At 37.4% G+C, this 18158-nt stretch overlaps 2 long non-coding RNA genes across 2 annotated transcripts; one reads left to right on the forward strand and one right to left on the reverse strand.

Annotated features, from left to right (window-relative positions):
- Positions 1-902: 902 nt before the first annotated feature.
- On the forward strand, positions 903-12540 carry LOC311097379. The gene is made up of 4 exons (XR_014609249.1): positions 903-1041; positions 1686-1887; positions 12167-12215; positions 12310-12540. It is a non-coding gene; the product is annotated as an uncharacterized lncRNA (long non-coding RNA).
- LOC311097380 lies at positions 3690-8202 on the reverse strand. The gene is made up of 4 exons (XR_014609250.1): positions 8068-8202; positions 6241-6316; positions 6008-6100; positions 3690-4033 (listed from the first exon to the last, which is right to left on the reverse strand). It is a non-coding gene; the product is annotated as an uncharacterized lncRNA (long non-coding RNA).
- Positions 12541-18158: the final 5618 nt, after the last annotated feature.

The following is an 18158-nucleotide window of genomic DNA, read 5'->3' on the forward strand; positions in this document are numbered from 1 at the left end:
AACTATTTCTGAAGTGCTTCTTTTATAAAGATCACCGCTTTCTCAGATAAACAGCCCCTGCACGAGAGAATAATTGATTCTCGAGCCATCGATATCAAACAATTCAGCAGCATCGCCACGGACAGCGCCGGGTAACGTCGCACGTAAGAAGGTATATCTTAAGCAGCTTCCTAAGGAATGGTTCGGGGAACACACTTAGGAACATAAACAACTTTGGTAAGATATATCTTTCGAGCTTTCTTAGCGCGCTAAGAGTGAGCGTTATTGGGAAACCGGGCCCTGAACTATGAAATCATGGAATAAAATAACTTGAGAGTTCGTGTCACATTATTGACTCTATAAGCAAATGGGACTCGACATTCTGTTGCTATATCCATTAAAACAGGAGAAATAAATTAATATTTACAGTAGATCAGTTAGTCATGATACACACAACTAAAAACACACTGTATTTATATGAATAATACAACAATACAACAACAAATACAACAAAATACTTAATAAGAACACAGCACAGACAAAATACTGCAAATACACTGTACTGTAAGACTTACATTTATTAATTTAGCAGGTGCTTTTATCCACTTACAAATGAGGAATATCACAAGTAATTTGCCACAAAGCCACAATATTAATAGAATATAATATCAGGTTTATTAGAAAGCTAGATTAGGAGACCAGCAAGAGCAGAGGAGAAATATAGAGATTTATTTGTTGTTGTTGTGAGTGCCTTGTTGTTTTAATGTTGTGTTGTTCAGTAAAGAGTGTCTTCAGCATTTACAGGAATTCAAAAGTTGTGATGATGATCTCAGGAGAGATGTGGCGAGAAGTTCATTTCACTGTGAGAGTCTGTGAAGGGTAACAGGAAGTATTGAGGTGTTTGTGGTTTCAGAAACTGTGTGTGTATAATTCTAAAACCGAATCAGCCTATATCAGAAGCCAGAGGAAGAGTTTAACCTTCACACTATAAAAGCTGAACTTTCTGAACATCTGATCTCTCAGATCTGCACTGGATGCTTACTCTCTTCTGCTCATCACAAGGTGATTAAAACACTTATATTTAATTGTTTCAAAGAGATTTTTCGGTTACTCTATATTTTAAGGTGTCATTGTTACAGTGTAATTATATATTTATTGTTTTATTTACCTTTATTTTACCAGGAAGTAATATAGTAATATTTTACAAGAGAGACCTGGCCAAGGTAGCAGCCATACAGGAAGACAACATTATTAATAATAATAATAATAATAATAATAATACTATATTAGAACATAGTATCCTCTCAACAAAAACAATTACAAGCCTTCATTACCACTGTCTTTATGATGCCTTTAAATTCACCAATAGACACCAATCTGTAGTTTTAGATCTTTTTAAGCGCTGAGTAATATTAAGCAACTAGGCTACATGTAGATCTACAATAGGGTTAGGGTAGGATTAGGGTTTGGTTGAGGGTTAGTTGCATGTAATTACGCATAATTTACTGTTATTACTATGGTAAGTACGTCATATATGTAACAAGGACACTGTAAAATAAAGTGTTACCGATTTTTCCATAGACAAAGATATCCAGACATTAATGTCTCTATTATAGTGAAACTGAAATGTAAACCTGTATTGCTCAACAATTATTAACTGATGTCAAACTTCACTCTGAACTGAACTACTGTATTCTCTTGAACAGAAATTACCAAAGTCAGAATATATGAGAAATGGGAGGACATGTATTGAGCTTCACAAACTACAGGATAATGAAACATGTGGACAAGAGAGAGAGAGAAGAATGGGGAACCAAAAGGACAAAATGTTACAATCTAATGAACCAAAACAGAAAAACACGCCGAGTCTAGTCAGACGAAACAGCATTAATAGCGGAAAACCAAACTGTGAGTATTTATGATGTTTAATATCAAACTGTCATATTTCATCATCAACAGTTTTCATCTTCTCTGGTGTCTGAATGTGTCACATCAATTCTAAACTATAACTTTTCATTCACTATACAGTAGGCTATATAAAGCAACAAGAAACTTTGTAGTTGAATTGACCCCCATACCCCCATACCCCCACCCCCACCCCCACCAGCCCACATTACCCCCCACAGCCCCACCCACAGTCTGAGGCTCAACTGATATTTATGTTTTCCTTAGACAATTTAATTTACTCAAGGCTTGAAAGCTGTAGCTTAGTCAATATTGCCAATAGGAACCTTCTACAAGCTTTGGAATTTGAAAAAGTCTGCTTTTTTAAAAGTTAAAAGTGATTTTAAATAATAGGCTACAAATTATAGGATGTTTTCCCCAGTTGGTGTAAAACTGGCAGACGTTCCCTTATAGTGTGTTCAAGTGCAGCTTTTAACCCCGACGCCGCGAGGCGACAACACAGTCGACTTTCATCAGCGCTAGTTCGTCGGCGTCGGCTTGGTGTGTTCCAGGCTTTAGACATCATGCGCTGTGGAAAGAAACGCGTCAAAGCACTGCAGGTTTAAATATGCAGCTATAACGCACGTATAGGCGATTTTGAATGAATATTTCATGTCGATATACAATGGTTACATAATGTTAAAACTAATCCTGCTATTGATATCTTTGTAAGACTGCCGACCCTAGAACAATGGCAAGGGAAAACAAACGTCCGGTGAATATCAAACCTAAAACTAACTTTTCCGCGCTCAACCACCGTGAATGCATTTCACGCACTAGTAATCGCTGGCGTTCAGCGGAGGAGAGGGAGGACTTAACCCACTGAGCACAGACACGTCCAAACGACATCATTACAACGTCTTTGTCGAACGTTCAGAAGACGTCCACTGAGTAGCCAGAATGAAAGTTTTTATGACGTCTTTTTTAGACGTCTTTTTGACGTTCACTGTTGACGTCCAACTGACATAAAAAGTGAACGTTCAGAAGACGTCCACTGAGAAGCCAGAATTAAAGTTTTTATGACGTCTTTTTTAGACGTCTTTTTGACGTTCACTGTTGACGTCCAACTGACATAAAAAGTGAACGTTCAGAAGACGTCCGCTGAGGAGCCAGAATGAAAGTTTTTATGACGTCTTTTTTAGACGTCTTTTTGACGTTCAATGTTGACGTCCAACTGACATAAAAAGTGAACGTTCAAAAGACGTCCAATGAAGAGTCGGCTTGAACGTCTTTTTGACGTTCACTGTTGACGTCCAACTGAGATAAAAAGTGAACGTTCAGAAGACGTCTGCTGAAGAGCCAGAATGAAAGTTTTTGACGTCTTTTTAGCGTTCACTATTGACGTACATAGTGAACGTTCATTAGACATCTCTTTTAAATGTTAATTTTTGATGTCCAAGTGACATCTTTACAATGTTGTAAATGAAAGTTTTCACAACGTCATTTCAACGTCACTTACAGACGTCTAAAGAACATTCATAAAAGTTTTTAAGATGCACAAACGAAATTAGCTTTACTATTAGCTTTATTAAACCATGTTTTGGTCATCAAACAGGCTTTTGTTCCAAGGTTGGATGACAACATGGTATTCAATAAAACTCAATCTAGTCATAGTAAAAGCAGTGTGCAGAACTACTGCTTTAAAATTGTAAATAATAAATTAATACATATCCCTTTGATGCACCTGTCTAAAACATGCAAATTCGTTTTAGTAGCCTTATATTTTTGCAATTGGAAATAAGTGACATCTGATTATTGATTAAAAGAAAAAGCAAAAATAGTTTGAAATGACATTTTTTTTCCATCTTTAATGAGGTTTTCAGCAAATTATGAACAGGCTGATAAATAAAACAACTCTAATGGTTACACTGAACTGCCAAGTGAACAAAAAACAAATTACTCCAGACCAAGATTGGGGGTGGGTGGTTGGAAAGGGGGAGAGAGACAAAGTCCCCTAAACTAGAAATAAACACACGCGCCTTACAGTACTCATGTAAAATTCCTCATTATTTCCACCCCTGTATGCCCTCCACGGCACGTTTAAGATGTTCTGCTGCATGATGCTTGATTGTAGCCTCTGTAGCTTCTTTATCCAATTTTATGACTGCAGCTGCAAGAGTTGAACAAAAACAAAAAATCCATAAGTATGTAAAGAAAACCAGTTACATTGTTAACATTGCAAGTTAACATACAATATTTTTATACCGGCTCATTGTTTACAAGCGTGGAGGAGGAGGATTGTTCAAATTTATTGTATGTTGAATGACATATTTATGGATTTTTGTCAGTTTATTTAAAATGGTTTGTATTAGTCTTCGCAAGTTCACTTTGTAAACAACGGGGCGGTACTTCTGCCTACGTCCAGCGTGAAACTGCATTGATTTGGACTTCAACAATTTGGTTACCGTTGAAGTCCATTGTGTGGAGAAAAATCCTGGAATGTTTTCCTCAAAAACTTAATTTCTTTTCCTCTGAAGAAAGAAAGACATGAATATCTTGGATGGCATTGGGGTGAGTAAATTATCAGGAAATTTTCATTTTGAGGTGAACTAATCCTTGAAGTGGCAATACTACAGTGACCAATGGTGACTGGTGTGGTATATGGCAGCAAACAAATGACTGAAAATGGGTTCTGTAAACTCGCGTCGCTGTATGTTAGGAAGGTGTAAGACTGCAATAGACAGTGGCCTTGGGTGACAAGATATTTAAGATAGCAATCATGAATTGAGAGAGACTGCATATAATAAAATTTCTCAAGCACAGCCCAAATGTAATGCTTTTGGATACTATAACTTCCATTTTAGCAAATACTAGATTACTTGTAGATGAGTTTAGAAAGAGGTAAGCCAGTGAAGTATCCAGCTCCAACGTTATCAGTTCTGCTGTCAGTACTGGAGAAATTGAGAAAATGCACTTACTATTTATTAATGATAAATAGATGTTATCTTGCAAATTCTATCTTTGCCAGCCGTTTCTATACGAGATAATATTAAATCATCTGTCTATGATGCATTTTTTATATTTGCAATGCAGAAGAGAGTTGTTGTAAAATGCAGTCTCTACTGTTGCACTGCGGTTACTTGTTTGATAATAAAAAAGAGCTATTTAAGTAATGGATAATGTAAAGCAAGGCGGATGTTATAGCGAATATAACCCCGACAGGCTGATGCGGAGGGGTCTTGAATCTGCCTGAAGGGGTTGTATTCGCTATAACAACCGACTCGCTCTACATTATCCCGCTTATTACATGGCTACCCACCAAATAAATTAATAATTTGACATAAAAAATTGATTTAAAAAGGAGTTTATTCATTTAAAAAGGATTGTATTGCTTCTGCTAAAGAAAATACTCCGTTCCGTCTCTACGGTTAGAATCCTGCGTCCATAGCAAACCTGTTTTTCATGGCAACGGTGTGTTATACTTAGCAGAGTTCTGTTATCAAGAAATAACACACCGCTTTCTACATTAGAGTTCAACCAAGCCATGTAATAATGAACAATAATCCGAGCAAGGGATGTTTCCATCTTCAAGGTGGCTTATGTGTGTGCGCACCGAAAACGACCGCAACTAGGCAAGCAAATTATACTTTAGGCTTTGTGTGCGCATTTAACCATCAAATACACAACAAAATATGTCAAAATGACCGGATTGGAGAGTATTCACTTAAACACAGTTCATATCTTAAATTGGTGTAAATAGTTTGGAGAAAAGGGGAGATTGGTATTATTTGATCTGCATTCAGTCTAATAAACCTTCTGATGATTGCACCATTAATGTGAATCAAACAAAAGGCAAAGAGAAAATACTCACAGCCCTTGAATGATTAACTTTGTCTTGATGATTTGTCTTAATGCTTACCCTCACTTTTGTCTATCTGAGTGCTTTTAATTTATTAAAATAGAACAATGTAAAAAAAAAAAAGTAAAAAAAAAAAGAAATTAGTTCATTGTGTTTTTAAACTTTATGCATGTAGCATGTGCTTTTCAATTTGCAATTTTTTTTAAAGTTTCTTCAGTAGGTTACCAGTTTAAAAAGTACAATTGGGTATAATTTTATTATAATAATACTGCTGTGTACCTTTACCTTTCAAAAGTTTTAGTCGTCTCCAGAGGCAGTTTCTGCTTCTTCACCTTCCCCTTCATATTGAATTTTGCCATCAGCCGGTTGGTAAAGAGCCTGAAGAAACAAATTCACCATTTAGAAATTACATGTGTGTGGTAATCTACAGGAACTGTAGCATGGGTGAGAGTGCCAAGAGTGGATTAAAGAAATGGGGGCATGGGACACTGTTGTTTTCTGGAATCGATTAAACAAACCTCTTAGAAGTGACCATTTGCTCTGAGAAAGACCTCCCAGAGTATCTTGAGATTGGCCTTTGAACATTTTCATAATCTGAAAGACAAAATTTGTCAAATATTACTTTATTTTTCGTAATAGTGGATATAGCTCTTGTAGCAAGTTGTGTGCCCATATAACTCGAGCAACCCCAGTGCAGAGCTCCTGCCTCTGTTGTACTGAGCGGACAGTGTAAAGATATCTAGGCTATATACTTCTGGCAAGGGCTGCACGATTTGGGGAAAATGTCATATTGTAATTATTGAGGTCAATATTGTGATTGAGATATGCAATCACGATATAATAAACAAATGGTTTCATGAGTCAACTTGCTTGGTTCTCAAGGAAAATGCACACACAGATTAGTGATGATAATGCCGAAATGTGTATTTCTCGACTCAAACTAGCAACAACAACTTAATTATTGATAACACCTATAATGATCAATAAGCCATTGATGACTGGATAAAAACTCTTAAAACTTCATTGTAGCTAAGAAGACACACCTAAGAAGACGGCTGACAAGAAATGTATACATATACACACACACAGACACAGTATATTGCTTTTAATTTATTTAGCATATAGTTAACAATAATACTAATATAAATGAAAGTCAAAAGCCCACAGTCATACCTGGAAACAAATCCTGTTCAAATAGGCTATATGGGCCATTCTACAGAATTGGTTTAAAGTTAAACAAATTTTTATGCAAGCAAATTTTATAATATCCAAGGTAAACATTTCTAGTAATTGTGCAGTTAATCATCATATTGTATTTTCAGACAGGTTTGGAATATTTATCCTCTCCCCAAATTTGTGATTAATGAAACACAATAATATGAAAGTCAACAACAATTACAATTTTAACTATTCTAAGTGTAATTTTTCCTTTGTAAAAAGCATACATTTTATCATACGTATTTCAAAGTTAAGGATTCATTAGTATTGTCTAAAAGAAATCATATTTCGTCTCAAAATATATATTTTATGATACATTAATATAGGGCGTATACATTTTAATTTGCAGTGTAATAGCATACGTTTAAAACATTGCATTTTATTTAAACAACATAATGAACATATTTCAGCAGATTTTTACTCATCTCAGTATTGCAATATAGTTAAGGAAAAGCTAAACTATAATAGGGTTATGTTCATGTAAAAATAGCATGTTGTAATTGTAGTAAACGAGCATCTGAGCCGTTCATTCACGCATACAAACGCGATTCATATTAGAACAAAGATATTTGCGTTTGAATAGCGCGCGCTTTCAGCGGGTGATTAACAGATAATGAGTTGCCATGAGAACGACTAACGTCTCTCTTTTTATATAGATTACATAAACAGAATATTCTCTTTCGTTTTGAATTAGATCATTAAAAAGTAAACACTTAAATTATTATAAAGATTACTCTTGCCAGTGTGTATTTGCTGAGTTTTGCTTACGTTTAGAGACCTGCTCCAGAAAAAAAGTTCATGGAGAAGGAGAGGCAGAAAGCACACAAAAGCATAATGTTTTGTTTCGATTGTAAATGGACACATAAAAAAGACATTTTACAGTTTATTTTTTCCATATTTCAAGTCTGTATGACCATAAATGACGGAGTATTTTAAGTCTATTTTGCTGCTATGTGAAAAAAAGAAAAAAAACAGCAAAACGCGCGGGCGCATTTGTCGACTTTTCGGTTAATGTGCCCGCGCAAGTTTTTCAAGGTATTAGGGGACATGTGTGACTTCCAATTCATCTGATATCATCTCTCAACTGAATAACATATTAAATTATTTTTTTTTAAATGTTTACTTACCTGTTTTAGGGTTTTAGTCCAATTAAGGCAGTGTCTCTCTCCACGTGTCAGCAGCCTCTTTCATCGGCAGGATACTTTTCCTGGTGACTTTGCAGTGTGACGTGCGATTCTTCTTCTTTGATTTTTTAATGGCGGTCGCAAACTGTTTTAGTGCATTACCGCCACCCTCAGGTTATAAATGATCTCTGGCTTACATGCTATGTCATTATACGAAATAAATAAATAAAACAAATGATTTTATCCAGCTTGGTAGCTCTTAGAAACTAAAAATAAATATTACATTATTTTATGGCCTGATGATTTATTTAATATTTCTTTTAAAATCTCTCCCATGCCCTAAATTTTCCTCTTCACTACTGCTATCATATTTATTACACATCATAACAATACTCTGCTGATCAGGTACATTGCAATTAAACCAATATCATGCTTCCCTATTAGATGCAGAGTTTTGTTTAGTCTAGTGTGCCCTAACTGTAACCTTGCAATGATTTCCCCCTTCGTACCCCAACCTAAGGGTTTATAAACATAGTTCCCCTCCCTTGTTTCCTCTATTCTATTGTTCCTGCCACATTCTCATAACTTCTTTCTTTATTATGATTATGATTTTCTTCTGATTTTCCTTCTTTGCTGTATATTGAAATATTTTGTGCTAGGGTTAGGGTAACCCTAACCCTAACCCTAATCTCACACATACGTATTTGCTATATTTGTTCATCAGTACAGGATTCTGTGTCCTCCAATGACATCAGGACATTTTGTGATGAGATATATGTGCTAAATCAGCATTGAATTAGGAGTCTTTACAAAAACAAAAATACACATATGATCCCACTCCAACATTTTTAATATAAATCTGTAACATTTTAGGCCCTTTGTGGGCTCAACCCTATGTGGAAGATCCAGAGAATCATGAAGTGTGGTCTGCACCACTTGATAGTGGGTTGTAATTCTACTGAATTGCTTTTAATGCTGGAAATGTGCATGCACTGAATGTGCAAGTTTGAGCACACATTCACATCCAAAATACAATTTTTTCAGAAATTTCACAGTTTCTTTTACTTAATCCATATATTAAATAAATTGTAAATAATTGATTCATTTTAGAATGATTGCATAATATCAACTTATTATGCAATATCATTTGCCATTTTCATAATAATGTGATTATTTTTATTTTTTTATTTACCAGTATTTCGTATGACTATTTGTCAAAAAACTTCTTCCATTTCACAATGACACATTTCAGATTGGTTCAGATACTGAAATAGTCTTCTGTCCAAAAGGAGTCCTGGCTTTCTTGCACATCCACACACATCCACAGTAAGGGTCCCTATTCAGATGTTCGATATTAAACCAAATTTGCACTTCCACAGATGTCCAAAGGGTTCCCTAGTCAGACGTTCAGATTTTGAACCAGTTTTGCACATCCACAGACGTCAAAAAGAGTCCCCAGTCAGACGTTCAGATATTGAACCAGTTTTGCACGTCCACAGACGTCCAAAAAGTCCCTAGTCAGACGTTCAGATATTGAACCAGTTTTGCACGTCCACAGACGTCCAAAAGAGTCCCTAGTCAGACGTTTAAATTTTGAACCAGTTTTGCACGTCCACAGACGTCCAAAAGAGACCAGTCAGACGTTCAGATTTTGAACCAGTTTTGCACGTCCACAGACGTCCAAAAGAGTCCCTAGTCAGACGTTCAGATTTTGAACCAGTTTTGCACGTCCATAGACGTAAAAAAGAGTCCCTAGTCAGACGTTCAGATTTTGAACCAGTTTTGCACGTCCACAGACGTCCAAAAGTGTCCCTAGTCAGACGTTTAAATTTCGAACCTGTTTTGCACGTCCACAGACGTCCATAGGGGGTCCCTAGTCAGACGTTCAGATATTGAACCTGTTTTGCACGTCCACAGACGTCCAAAAGAGTCCCTAGTCAGACGTTTAAATTTCGAACCTGTTTTGCATGTCCACAGACGTCCATAGGGGGTCCTAGTCAGACGTTCAGATTTTGAACCAGTTTTGCACGTCCACAGACGTCCAAAAGAGTCCCTAGTCAGACGTTCAGATTTTTAACCTGTTTTGCACGTCCACAGACGTCAAAAAAAGTCCCTATTCAGACGTTCAGATATTTAACCAGTTTTGCACGTCCACAGACGTCCATAGAGGGTCCTAGTTAGACGTTCAGATTTTGAACCTGTTTTGCACGTCCACAGACGTCAAAAAGAGTCCCTAGTCAGACATTCAGATTTTGAACCAGTTTTGCACGTCCACAGACGTCCATAGGGGGTCCTAGTCAGACGTTCAGATTTTGAACCTGTTTTGCACGTCCACAGACGTCAAAAAAAGTCCCTATTCAGACGTTCAGATATTTAACCAGTTTTGCACGTCCACAGACGTCCATAGAGGGTCCTAGTTAGACGTTCAGATTTTGAACCTGCACTGTTAAAAAAATCTGTAGAAATTACAGTATTATTGGCAGCTACTTGCCAGTAACTTACTGTAGATTTAAATTGATGTTATTTACTGGCAACAGTTTGTTCAAAGTTAAATGAACATTAAACATTAACAAGTCTTTATCTTTACAGAATAAAACTAAAATAACAGCCTCATGCAAAGCATTCTGGGAACCAAAATCTGAAGGAAAAAAACAGAAAAAGGTTGATGAAGATTTCTGGTTCCCAGAATGCTTTGCATTAGGTTGTTATTTTATAGTTTTATTCTGTAAAGACAAAGACTTGTTAATGTTTAATGTTCATTTAACTTTGAGCAAACTGTTGCCAGTAAATAACATCGATTTAAATCTACAGTAAGTTACTGGCAAACAGCTGCAAAACTACAGCAAATTTTTTTCAGTGTGTTTTGCACGTCCACAGACGTCAAAAAGAGTCCCTAGTCAGACATTCAGATTTTGAACCAGTTTTGCACGTCCACAGACGTCCATAGGGGGTCCTAGTCAGACGTTCAGATTTTGAACCTGTTTTGCACGTCCACAGGACGTCAAAAAGAGTCCCTAGTCAGACATTCAGATTTTGAACCAGTTTTGCACGTCCACAGACGTCCATAGGGGGTCCTAGTCAGACGTTCAGATTTTGAACCTGTTTTGCACGTCCACAGACGTCAAAAAAAGTCCCTATTCAGACGTTCAGATTTTGAACCTGTTTTGCACGTCCACAGACGTCCATAGGGGGTCCTAGTCAGACGTTCAGATTTTGAACCTGTTTTGCACGTCCACAGGACGTCAAAAAGAGTCCCTAGTCAGACATTCAGATTTTGAACCAGTTTTGCACGTCCACAGACGTCCATAGGGGGTCCTAGTCAGACGTTCAGATTTTGAACCTGTTTTGCACGTCCACAGACGTCAAAAAAAGTCCCTATTCAGACGTTCAGATTTTGAACCTGTTTTGCACGTCCACAGACGTCCATAGGGGGTCCTAGTCAGACGTTCAAATTTTGAACCTGTTTTGCACGTCCACAGGACGTACAAAAGTGGTTCTGAACTGACAGACGTTATACAGACATGATCTGAACGTCTATCTGACGTCGCGTGTTTGCTGGGAAGTCTGCATGCGTGAACCGGCGTAGATGCACTCAAATCAGACAGGATAACCGTGACTGAGAACATAACGACGGTAAGCGTGTTTGTGAATGCGTTTGTGATATTACGTTTTGATTTAATGTGGAAGGACTCCTTCAAGAACACCAGGCTGGCTGCAATTTAACGCTGCACGCGACATTTTTTTTAACAATAACCTACCATCGCGCTATCATTGATATTAATTAATCTATTTTTTATCATAATTATTTATCTGAGAATGATGCCGGAACACAGTTCCCGACCGTTCCGGTCCACTTTAACTTTTTCACCGTATATGAAAACATATCAGGCTACGTGAAATTTTGTTCAAGTCTCTTATGCTTAGCTATTCTTATTAATTTGGTTAAAAATACCCACATTTTGAGATTCTACAACTTGTAAGTAGATGTATATCCACAACTGTAAGCTTTTGGCAGATCTTTCCATCAGTGACACTGATTTATTAATTGTCGCTGTTTGAGCAGGAATTGCTATAATCTTATGTTTGTGTTCTTCATTCACAGTTTCTCATGTTTCACCGATTCATTGTGATGTTTTAGAGACACAGAAATGGTGAGACACACAAATACAGAGAAATAGAGAGAAACTGAAGCAGAAATCTGACGTTATATTGATCTTTGTGTTATATTTCTGTTTCTCCTTTCAGAAAGCAGCAGTGTGATTCATCTAACCTGCTAAATTCTCCATGTTCCTTTTTCAACGAATAATAAGTTCATAAGACATGCACTTTACTGTATATAAAATGAATGTGAATGAACTGATTTTATATGTAAATATTACATGTTCGGATTTACTTTATTCTCTCCTGAGTTGTACAGATTTGTAAACATGTTCCAAGCTTCTTGTAAAAAAATAATAAATACAAAAATTACCTAAACTGTTTGTTTTGTGTGTTAATATTTTTGTTGCACTTGATCCTTGATAAAAATCAGCGAGATCAATGTTAACATGTTCACAAACTTATAATAAATGATCTCTGAGTATTACTGAATACATCATTCTACAATTATCTATGGATATCTGTCTTATATCAACCATATATATATATATATATATATATATATATATATATATATATATATATAATAGTGTACATCTACAATAATTTTATTGACTGATCTAAATGTATTATTACTAATATTATTATTATTATTATTATTATTATTATTATAAATTACTAATGCTAATCCGATAAATTTAAAAAATATTATTATTGTTACTACTACCACTATTATTATTGTTATTATTAGTAGTGTTTACTACTTCCACTACAACTCTATTACTATTACTATGATTGTCTTAAATTGCCTCCATCTATATCTATTTCACTAAAATATCCCATTACTTACCAATGTACCTGCATACACCACTATATCGACATCTATATTCAGCTGTTTTCTCTTTCTTTGTTTTTGTTTTTGCTTTGCTTTTGTTTTTCACTTTGATTTTTTACCAAGCTTCTGTATGGTTAATTTGCAATAAAAAAAAATAAAAAAATAATAAATAAATAAAAAAGTTAGATCAATGTTTTTCAACTGAACAATGTAGCAAAAGCAAATTTATAAATTATAAAAAAAGGAGACACGTGAAAGATAACTTGTTATAATTAATTATAAATATTTGAATCAGTTAATCAAATTAACTTTGTGTAACTTTGTGTATCTGAATTAATATTACAATTAATTAATCTGTTTATGCAGAAATGATCGTGGCCACAAAAAAAATAACTCTTTTTTAGCATGTAGCTGTAATCATAATCGTAAAATTGTCATTGATTTATAAGCAGACCAGAATCAACTCGCACAAATGTGCACAAATATTTATTTTTAATGCGCAGAATGGCAGCTTTTCATTGAGTATGAGCTCATGTATTGTACAGGATTGAGACACACATCTGAGGAAGAACCCGTTCTGTAGTCTAGCTCTTTGAGCTCAGATGAGTCTGTAAAAGCCTGTTGTTGTTGCAGATGTGTGTTCGGCTCAGCACGCATGCGCTCTGAAAATAGACCAGGCTGATTTACGAGAAATCATGCCGTTGTGGTGAAGAGGCGAGTCCCAGTTTAGGACCCAAGCAGTCTGATTGGTTCAAGCACATTTTATGGGTAATCGCTTTAGTGTCTGGTTACAAATGGAAGACTCACGGGAGCTGGAGCGTTAAGGCTGAAAATAAACCGATTGTCAAGTCTGCCATGAGTGGTCTCTTCCCTCACACACTCCTACAGCAGCTGAAGCCTCGCTGAGCGCGTTACATAACACTCACAACTCATCATCCGCAGGGCAGGGAGGCTGTGGGAGTTCGGGTTATAAATCCTCTTCACCCTCATCAGCATCTCCTGTTCTCTTGGGCTGGTTGTGTTTATATCCAGCAGAGCACTCTCTGTCAGATCAGAGGATGTTAGTGACAACACATGCTCATCCAGCAGCTCCAACTCGTAAGATTAACAACCCTCTGAAACCCACAGCTCCAGTCTCTGCTCAGCGCGAGTGGGAATCGACTGGTACAGATGCTTGTCCCTGTTCCCTCGAGAAGAGAGCAGACGAGAGCGGAGTTTTTCAAGGGAAAAACCCACAGTGGCACATCAGCTCCCCGAGATCTGATTGTACGTGCTCTGAGCCCAAACAGTAAACGCACAAGCTGTGTGTGTCATCAGGTGTCAAATATCTTAGACACAGATCCACACACTTCCTTGAAGAGTTTTTCACAAGCCATGATTACCTTCTGAAGTTTCAGGTTGAAGCAAACAAAACAGTCCCTGGAGATGAAAAGCTGTTGACGTGTTCTCCAGACTCCCCTTATATTCTTCCGGGTCGCACTAATGATGATGTCATAGACTGTCGCCGGTCAATATAAATTGTTGTGATGGGATAGCTTTTCAGACACCGGTTCATGTGGAGAAGTTCCCCATTGCGTCATCGACAGAGTGCGAGTTTGACCCTTTCAAAAAAAGCATGATGTTGATTTGGACAATTTAAATAATTATCGCCCCATATCAAACCTCCCCTTTCTGGCAAAAACACTAGAACGAGTTGTGGCTTTGCAGCTACACAATCTTCTTACTGTTAATAATCTTTTCGAGCCGCTTCAGTCTGGTTTTCATTAACTCCACAGTTGATCTGCTAATAGCTTCAGATTCTGGTTCTCTCTCCATCTTTATCCTTCTTGATCTTTTGACACAGTCAATTTGAAACCTCTTACTCAACCAACTGGAAACTGTCTTTGGTGTTTCTGAGACTGATTTAATCTGGTTTAGATCTTGTCTCTCTGACTGCTGAGTTTGTTTTTATGAGTGTGTCAGATCTGAGATTGGCTCTGTCTTACTGGAACACACTTCCTTATCATAATAAACATGCGGAAAATCGAAGTATTTTTAAATCAATCTAAAAACTCACTTTTTAGGTTAGCTTTTTTCTAATGGTTTTAATTATTTTGTATTCCAGTGTATTCTTTTGTTTTTTTATACGCTTTGCATTTCTATCTGTGTATTGTTTTATTTTTATTTATTTTTTATTGTGTAAAATGCATTGAGAAGCTGCTTTAAAAGACTGATCTGAGGACAGTAGTTATCTCTAAGAAGGCTTCGACTAACAAGAAGTCCTGACGCTGAGGCCATCAGACTTCTGAGGGAAGTCTCCACCGGGGAGAAACAGTTTCCACCTCATCAAAATGCGGTGCCCGTTTCTCCCCGGTGCCCTGTGGGAAGCAAGTTCGTTTGTTCCCTGCCGGTTCGCCGTTACAGGGCACCGAGGTGGCTGTTCGACCATTACCAGAGGCCAGTCTCGAGAGACTGCTCCCATTAGTAGATTTTCTGGCAGCGCGGAAGCTACTGCCAAATATATCTCATTGGGACCTGCTCACTATAGAAAGGGTTACAGAATTCAGTTCGGTTCTTCCACCCAGATTTCTAGGGGTAATTCATTGTTCCAAAGAAGGATGGAGGCTTACATTAAAACAGATTGTGCACAGATTCAGTCCGAGGACTGGTTTGTCACGATAGATTTGAAGGACGCGTCCTTCCATGTAGCCATCCGTCTAGTGTTGTCACGATACTAGAATTTCTAACTTCGATACGATACATTGAAAAATATCGATATTCAATAACATTTTCGATATCACTGAGAAAAAAATAACAATATTAAGGGAGTATTTTTTTATTTAAAGCTAAATATAACAAGTCTAGAACATGACAATGAGGTATATTTTACATGAACAAAAATGTCCTGAGGTAGTGCACTTGTTCAAAAGCATAAATGCTGGTTAATACATTAATGTTATTTGATGAACAGATTTAAACGCAAACGTGCGTGCATCACACGCGCCACAGTGCTCACTGGATCGACATGAAGTCAAGTCACCTTTATTTATAGTGCTTTTAACACAGATTGTGTCAAAGCTCTTAACAGTATCAAATTGGATGATAGAGTTTCAGTAATGTATAATAATAAGATTAAACATTCACTTTTCAGTTATAGGCATTTCATTTTTGAATTCAGAGATGTCATTGTCTAGCTCAGTTTAGTTTAATTAGTATCTGTGTAATCAAATTGATGATAATCGCTAATGAAGGCAAATTGCAGAATTAAATATTTTTTTTTAATAAAGTTAAATAAGCACAAGTTAATTTACATTTAAAATATTAACCACAGTTAAAATATTTACTTGTCTAAGATTCCTCAGTCAGATTATATTAACTTTACGGTTAAAAAAGTTACGGTGAAAAAACGAGACAACACACACTCATATCAACAACAATACTAGGCCATCTTGGTTAATGTTTCAGAAATGTTAAAATGAGAAGAATTACCAACCTCTTGAAATTATTTATATAGATCCGGGTGTCGGTCTTTCAGGTGCTTTGCTATATTAGGCCCCGATCACACCTAACGCATTTTTCAGGTTCGAAAATGCGAGGCACACAGCACTGCCCCATCACACAGAACGAGCAGTGCGCTGCGAGCGGATTGATCCTTCACCCCCGCCCAGAATTGTGGAAACTTTGGGCTTGGCCTCTGAGGGGGCCCAGCTCATAAGTTCAGGTCTCTCGACTGAGGTTGTTGAGATCATCCTCCACTCCAGAGCTCCCTCCACGAGGAAACTCTACACCTTGAAGTAGGATATTGTTCACTTCCTGGTGCGGAGAGCACCAGCTGGACCCAGTTATCTGCCCTGTCGTTGCAGTGCTGGAGTTTCTGCAGGAGCGTTTCTCTGCAGGTCTATCCCCCTCCACACTAAAGGTGTACATGGCGGCCGTAGCTGCTTACCACATCCCTTTAAGTGGTGTATCCTTGGGGAGACACCCTTTAGTAACGTTTCCTTCGCGGCACTGTGAGGCGTCAGACCAAGATACTAGGGAACGAGACACTGCGTCGCCCTGCCATACTCCCTGCATGCAACGACTTGCTTCGGCCTATCAGAAGCTAGCGCGGTCTGTTTTCAGGGGTGCTTTGTAGTTTCCTGGTCGGTGACGTCATCCGCCTACGACGCCTCGTTTCTCCATTGGACTGATTATATACGTGCTTCACGACGCAATCACGCAGGGACGTTCCCACAGCATCTCGACGCAGCTCGAGTTCCCTCTCAGGGAACCAGGGTTACAATGGTAACCTGAGACGTTTTCTATCCCACATAAACATATATTCATAGAGCAATGACTGTTAAAATACTAACCAGTCATTGCGTTATGACCATATGTTCATGTTGGATAGAAAACTAGTGCTAGTGTTTTGCCGTGTTTTCATAGAGTTAGTGTATGTAGAAAAAGTTGCATTTTTAAATGTAGACTTAGAGTTTTAAACATAACATAACATGAACATATTCAGCACTGAAGTGTTTAAACCACAGGATGTGACCTCACTATCACACTGCAAACACAGCTGACAACAAGAGATGAAACAAAAACACCTCCTTAAAGATTTTCCTGTGTGGTTTCTGTATATATGCTCCAGCTCGCTTTTTGCAAAACTCTACACACATTCACTCACATTTTGCACTGCAATGCACTTGAGCTACAAAACAGTAAACACAAGCTGTAACACAACTAGAGTTAAACACAACTACAACACATCTAGAGTTAAACACAACTGCAACACAAAAAAGGGCCCTATCTTGCACCCAGCGCAATTGACTTTGTACACCATGTGTACAATGTGTCATTCCTATTTTGCACCCGCGCACAGCGGACTTTTCCCTCCACAGACGCATGTCAGTAAACTAGCAAATGCATTTGCACTCCCGGGGACAGTTCAGCGAAAAGAGGAGGCATGTTCCGGCTCAGATGTATTTTGCAGGTTTAGAAAACAATTCCACCACAGACCAGGAAAAACCTAGTCTAAAGTCAGTGGGGCGTTATTCATATGCTATTTTAAGGGCGCATGCTTGGCCATAATATAGCGTGTGCACAATGCGCATACACTTTGCTTATCTCATCTACACAGACGCAGCAGTTCTCATTTTTAGAAAACCATACATTATTACAAGGAAAAATATTAACATGAGGG

This window comes from Abramis brama, assembly GCF_963993115.1.
Source record: "Abramis brama genome assembly, chromosome: 15".
Lineage (NCBI taxonomy): Eukaryota > Metazoa > Chordata > Actinopteri > Cypriniformes > Leuciscidae > Abramis > Abramis brama.